At 48.6% G+C, this 6,267-nt stretch overlaps 1 protein-coding gene across 2 annotated transcripts in view; it reads left to right on the top strand.

The window, feature by feature from the left end:
• LOC103182462 (AMP deaminase 2) overlaps positions 1–6,267 on the top strand; it is a 32,049-nt gene that overhangs the window by 6,220 nt on the left and 19,562 nt on the right. The window contains exon 1 of one of the 2 annotated variants that reach the window (XM_042342053.1): positions 3,245–3,293. The exons of the other annotated variant lie outside the window; for it this stretch is intronic. The gene's annotated coding sequence lies outside the window, so the exon portion shown is untranslated. Of the gene's footprint in view, positions 1–3,244; positions 3,294–6,267 lie in introns of those variants that run through there. 2 annotated transcript variants of the gene reach the window in all.

The following is a 6,267-nucleotide window of genomic DNA, read 5'->3' as shown; positions in this document are numbered from 1 at the left end:
GGTGTTGTAGACATCAACAGCTGGATTTAAACAGATGTGGTTTTCGCAGTTGTTGGCATCTCTGGGTCAGAAATCAAAACAGTAATAATAATAATAATAATAATCCTTACCTTTGGTACAGCGCCAACATGTTTCGAAGCGCTCCACAGGATATTTCACCCACAAAATCTACGGTCCATTCTCTTCTCCCCACTGCACCACCGCAAGTTGTTGCTTTCGGTGCGTCCTGTGAAGCGCTTCGAGACGCCTCGACGACGCGATAAGACGCTGTATCGAACGCAAGGGTTATTATTAATATTACGATAATAATGATATCATAATTTATTAGTATCATGATGATGATGATGATGCTGATGATGATGGTTGGGCCTTGGTAGGACTTTGTATCTCAGTGAAAATTCATGGCCTAAAATTGACGTTTTCCGCTCCAGGGCAAGTCACATTCTTTTCTCCTCCTGTTCCCCCCACCCACCCCCCCCACCCAACACCCATGTCTCTCAGGAGATTTGTGGTAGACATCACAGCTCAGCAGATTCACGGTTGATGTAGTCTGTCTGCCCGCCCGAAAGGGTGCCTGAAGGTGAATTAGATCACGGTGGAAGAGACAAATGACTGTGTTTTGTGGCCCAGAAGAGAGCCATAGAGAGAAAAGACCAGGTATTGTACCCTGAGCGCACAGCTCCATCGCGCCCCAGGATAGTTTCACCAAAATGGCTTTAGTTTGTTTTTGTAAAGGGGACAAAATGGGTTGTTTCCGAAGGTTTTCGAATCTTAGCGTGAGGTTGGTTGGGCGGATGTGACAGCTGAAAGGGATCACAGACTGGCTCCGTTGGTCACGCTCTGGCCTTTGGGTTGGAAGGATGTCGGGTTCAAGCCCCACGTCGATCTCACAGACCAGTCTGACGTTAACCGAGGGGGATGAGGGGAGTGGGGGAGGGTTGAGGGAGGGGAGGTTTGCACGGTCGGAAGTGCCAAGCGCTCTGGGACGCTACCCTGCGTGAGGAGCACTATATAAATGTAAGTTGTCATCGTTATCCTTTGAATTGGATGTTAATCAAGCTCTCTTCCCCCCACCCCCCCCCCCCACCATCCCACTTCTCCCCCCACCACTCACTGCTCCCCCATTTACTGGATGTATCCAGCCCTCGCAGTATTCCTCTCCCGGCTCAGGAAAATCTTATTTGAATATTATCCATTGTACCTTTTCTCATTTAGTGCTTTTGAAGTGAACAGAATGTCCCCATTGTCGAGATTAATCTCCTTGTCGTTGGCTGCGTCAGCACAAAACACAATGGCAAAGCAACCTCCTCCTCCGTGTCTCGCCAACAGCACTAAACGTGTGCGTTTTCAGGCGAGGTTTTCAGGACAGGGTGTGGTTGCGGGGCCTAAATAATAATAATAATAATAATAATAATCCTCGCATTTGATACAGCGCCTCATCACGTCTTCGAGACGTCTCAAAGCGCTTCACGGGATGTACTGTAAAGTGGATTCACTGTGTTTTTTTGTGGCCTAAACGCGGCAGCCAATTGCGCACAGCAGCGTCCCCACAAACAGCCGCGGATTGAGTGACCATATTATTAATCATCTATTTATATTTTGGAGGGATGAGAGTACCCGGAAAAGCGATCAACTAACAACCGGGTTCCTGCTTACTGCAAGGTCCCTGACCCGGAAATCAAACCCTGGTCCTCTCGCTTGGCGAGGCGAGGGCTCTTAACCACTAAACTGCAGGACTCCAGGACTTTGTGGGTGCGAGGACATAAGTATAAGGTCACCAGTCGCAAATCTGATGGGGAGTTTAGGAGGAACTTCTTCAGGCAGGGGGTGGCTAGACTGCGGAACTAACTCGGTGCCGGAAGCTGTGGTTGAAAGGAATAAGCGTCAGTCTTTATGTAAGAGGAAGTGTGATGCACACGTAAAGGAGAAGCAAACAGAAACGTGGAGGGCAGGGGAGCAGGAGGGGTGGAGGCTATTGTGGAGTCCTGTAGCTCAGTGGTTAGAGCACTCGCTTTGCAAGTGAGAGACCTGAGTTCAATTCCAGGCAGAGGGCAAAACCTCAGGCAAGTTTCCTTACTCCACACAGAGCCTAATAATAATCCCTCCAAAACCCAAAACAATAATAAATTGGTCATTTTCAATCTACGGCTGTTTGTGGGACATTGCTGTGCGCAATTGGCTGCCGCGTTCGCCCACAAATATACAGTCAATTCACTTTACAGTGTGTTCTGTGAAGCGCTTTGGGACGTCCTCCCGACGTGAAAAGCGCTATATCAAATGCAAGGATTATTATAACACTGTCAAGGACAAGTTGGGCTGAATGGCCTCTTTCCGTGCCGTATTGCTTACGCAATTGTGTGTAATTCCGTTGCGACGCCCCACAAAATACACAGTCACTCCACTTTACAGTATATCCTGCGAAGCGCTTCGGGTCGTCTCAACGAGGTGTCGAGCCGCTCTAATCAAATGCGAGGATTATTATTATTATTATTATTATTATTATTCTGATGCGAATCTGTACCTTTGTCAGACGTGTTGCGTGAATTTCTTCTGTAAAAAAAAATATGACATTTTTAGCCAGTGAATCCGAACATTTACCTCTGCACGGATTTTTTTTGGGAGGGTGGAGGATAGGGGTGAAAGGAATGTATTCAAGCCAGGAAGATGGATACACGCATTCTCTCTTAGGCTGTGGATGACGCAAGAGTCCAGTGTAAGAATGTACTTAACAGGATTGCGACAATTTGGGTCCCAGTGGATGTCGAGTTACCAGTACCTCAAAAGGCAATATCTAATTCTCCTTCACACACGTTGTTTGGCTGAGACGTACATCAAATGCAAGGATTATATTATATTAGATTATATATTATTCCACCACATATTAAAAGGGGAATGCAATAATAAAAATAACAAATTAAAGAGGAGGGGGTGAGAGGAGAGAGAGAGAGAGAGAGAGAGAAGCTGATGCCCATTGCTGTACTTTTCGCCTCTCTGCAGTACAGTGCAGTGCAGTGCAGTACAGGAGGAGAGGAGATTGCACTGAGTTTGCTGACACTCACTGACTGACTGATTGACCGACTGAGCTGCGTTGAAGCAGTCTCTTTGCTGTTTGCCTGGACACCCCTGGGCTCTGGGCTGCCTCTCCCTCTCCCTCTCCCTCTCCCTCTCCCTCTCTCCCTCTCTCCGGCAGCTCAGGACTGAGACTCAGGGTCGGGGCTTTACTGTGTGGGACACCCAGAGGCCAGAGAGAGGGGGAGAGGAACCTGGAGCTCCTGCAGATGCCCTGGTCTGTGGTGTGTTGCTGTCATCATCTTTGTTTTAAGTGTCTGTGTGTGTCTGTGTGTGTGTGTCTGTGTGTGTGTGTGTGCATAAATGTGTGCTGTGCTTGTGTGTGTGTGTCTGTCTGTATGTACTGTGTCTGTGTGTGTGTACTTTGTATGTGTCTGTCTCTGTGTTCTGTGTGTGTCAGTGTTTGTACTGTGTATGTGTCTGTCTGTCTGTGTACTGTATATGTGTGTGTGTCTGTGTGTACTATGTATGTGTGTGTCTATATGTACTGTATCTGTGTGTGTGTCTGTATGTACTGTGTCTGTGTGTGTGTGTATGTACTGTGTGTGTCTGTATGTACTGTGTCTGTGTGTGTGTCTGTATGTACTGTGTATATGTGTGTGTGTCTGTGTGTATGTGCTGTGTGTGTGTGTGTGTGCTGTGTATGTACTGTGTGTGTGTGTGTGTCTGTGTGTGTATGTACTGTGTGTGTGTATGTACTGTGTCTGTGTGTGTGTGTGTCTGTGTGTGTATGTACTGTGTGTGTGTATGTACTGTGTCTGTGTGTGTGTGTGTGTTTAATGTACTGAACCCCCAGTGGCAGTGTGTGACAGACTGAGTTGAGTATCTAAGTGCTGTATCGCCCCCTCTGCTGTCAGCAGTTTCAAAGGGTTTTATCAGCCGCAGTGTCTCTCCCATCCTCTCTCCTCTCTCCCCCCCTCCCTCTCCCCCTCCCTCCCTCTCACTGCCCAGCCCCCTCTCCCCCCCTCTCTTTCTCTCCCCTCCCTCCCTCTCTCTCCCCCTCTCTTTCTCTCCCTCTTTCCCTCTCTCACTCACACTCTCTTCCCCACTCCCCCCCCCCCCCCCCACCCCACCCCCAGTCTCTTTCCCTCTCCCCCCCCCTCTCTCTCACTCTCTCTTCCTCAGTCTCTGGCTCTTCCTCTCTTCCTCTCTATCCCTCTCTCTCTTTCTCCACCTCTCTCCATCTATCTCATCCTCACCCTCTCTCTCCCCCCCCCACCCTCCCCACCACCCCCACCACCCCCACCCCTGTACCATTCCCTCCCTCTCTCTTTCTCCTTAAGAAAAAGCTGCAGATTAGAGGGTCAGCTGCTAAATGAAAAACAAATCAGCCCACATTCCCTTTTTGTTGGGGTCGCAGGACTTTCTGGCCGTTCGGCGAATAAGAGAAATGTGCATATTTTTTTATTCGGCGTGTGTCTACCGGCGGTTCCATCTCGTGTTCAACTGCAATCTGACAGTCAGCGCGTGGTGTGTGTGTGTGTGTGTGTGCGTGTGCGTTGGTTGGGGATGGTTTAATATTATGAATGGAGAAGGGAAATCATTGTCACATTGCAGTGGACACCGGAGAGGAGTCGCTGGTAACGTTCTGCGGTTACAAAGTTGCTGCGAAGCCTGAAAACTTTCCTCTTCGGCAGTGCCTACGGTCACCTCCCACCCCCCCCCCCCCCATCACCCCCTCACCCCCCGTTCGGCTCCGACCACCGTTAAGCGCTCTGGGACGCGAGCCTATGTGAGGTGGGGGGGGGGGGGGGGGAGCGCGGTGTAAATGCAAGTTGTTGTTGTTGAAACGCTTGATCCTGGTGTGCTTCTGATCTCATCTCCTCTCATCTCACTTGAATCCAATATGTCTCTGCGAAGATGCGGGTAAGTTCCTTTCACGCGGGTGGAATGCAGTCTCTCTCTCTCTGTCTCTCTCTCTCTCTCTCACTCTGCCACTGCAGTCAACTGGTGCAGACAGGGTTATAAAACCTTTCGCATCGATTCGACTGCCCCAAAGTGGCTGACTTGGCATTTTCTTATGTGGAAATCCGAAAGTTTCAGCGTTCAATCGGTGGTTGAATACCAAGGAGACTCTTGAGGTTCAAGCTGCTATGTAGCCTGCAATTTCCCTCAGTGTTCGTCTGCAAGGCAGTTTTGTTACCTCTATGCAGACAATAATAATAATAATAATAATATTAATAATAATAATGAATTAAAATGATGAATTCTTCCATTTTCACATGGGGAGGATGCCTTCAAAGCCCTTCTCTGAATGTAATGTAAAGTGTGGGTGTACTTCATATCAATATATTAATTATATAGAGATCAATATCTAAATTTATTTGTATGAAAAGTGGGTGCGGAGAGATATTTCGACTTGTTGGTCTGGTTTAGCTGCTAAGTTGTGCTGACTTTGCAGCTAAAGCATCAATATTTCGCAACTAGATTTTTTTTAATTGCCCGTGGGGGTACTTCGTTACAGAGTACAGGTAATTTATCTCTTATGTTTGGTCATTTTAAGTGTGTTTCTGGAAACTGATGAGACCAGCGGTTTTTAAATACAGTATTTGATTCTCAAGTACTTTCCACAAGGAAATGCACCTTTTCCTTAATGTAAAAAACATTGAACCGATAACGCGATGGGACGGAGAAACGCAGGCACACGCTCGACACTAGCGCGGGGCGTGTGGTGAAGCTTTTAAGCCTCTTTGGGGGGGGATTCTGGAAACCCTATAATCGTTGTCATTTCATTGTCAAGTGATTTTTGTGGCAGTGAGTCACGGACGCGTGGTGTGTGTGCGTGTGTGTGCGTGCATCTGTGTGTGTGCGCGTGCGTGCGTGCGCGGTTGTGCGTGTGCGTGCATGCGTGTGTGTGCGTGTGCATGTGTGCGCACGAATCTCATTCATCAATCCAGCAAACTTCTTGGCGGTTATTTTAAGGGCCGAGCGACCGAACCGGTTCCACTGCGTTACACGAACGTGAACGGGGCAGACTACATCCCTTGTTATAAGGGAGTGAATCTGGAACGCTCTCCCTTCCGCAACACCCCCCCCACCTCCCCTCCCCATCACCCCATTTCCTCCTCCCCCAAAAGGCTCTGGATCGTGGCTGGATCCACTCACATTTTCAAGACTGAGGTGGACAGATGTTGGGGAGTTCAGGAGATCAAGGGATATGGGGGAAAGGGCGGGTAATTGGAGTTGAGGTGCAGATCA

Source organism: Callorhinchus milii, unplaced genomic scaffold (genome assembly GCF_018977255.1).
Source record: "Callorhinchus milii isolate IMCB2004 unplaced genomic scaffold, IMCB_Cmil_1.0 Scaffold19, whole genome shotgun sequence".
NCBI lineage: Eukaryota > Metazoa > Chordata > Chondrichthyes > Chimaeriformes > Callorhinchidae > Callorhinchus > Callorhinchus milii.
Note: the sequence above shows the minus strand (reverse complement) of the source record. Positions and strands in the feature narration are given on the sequence as shown.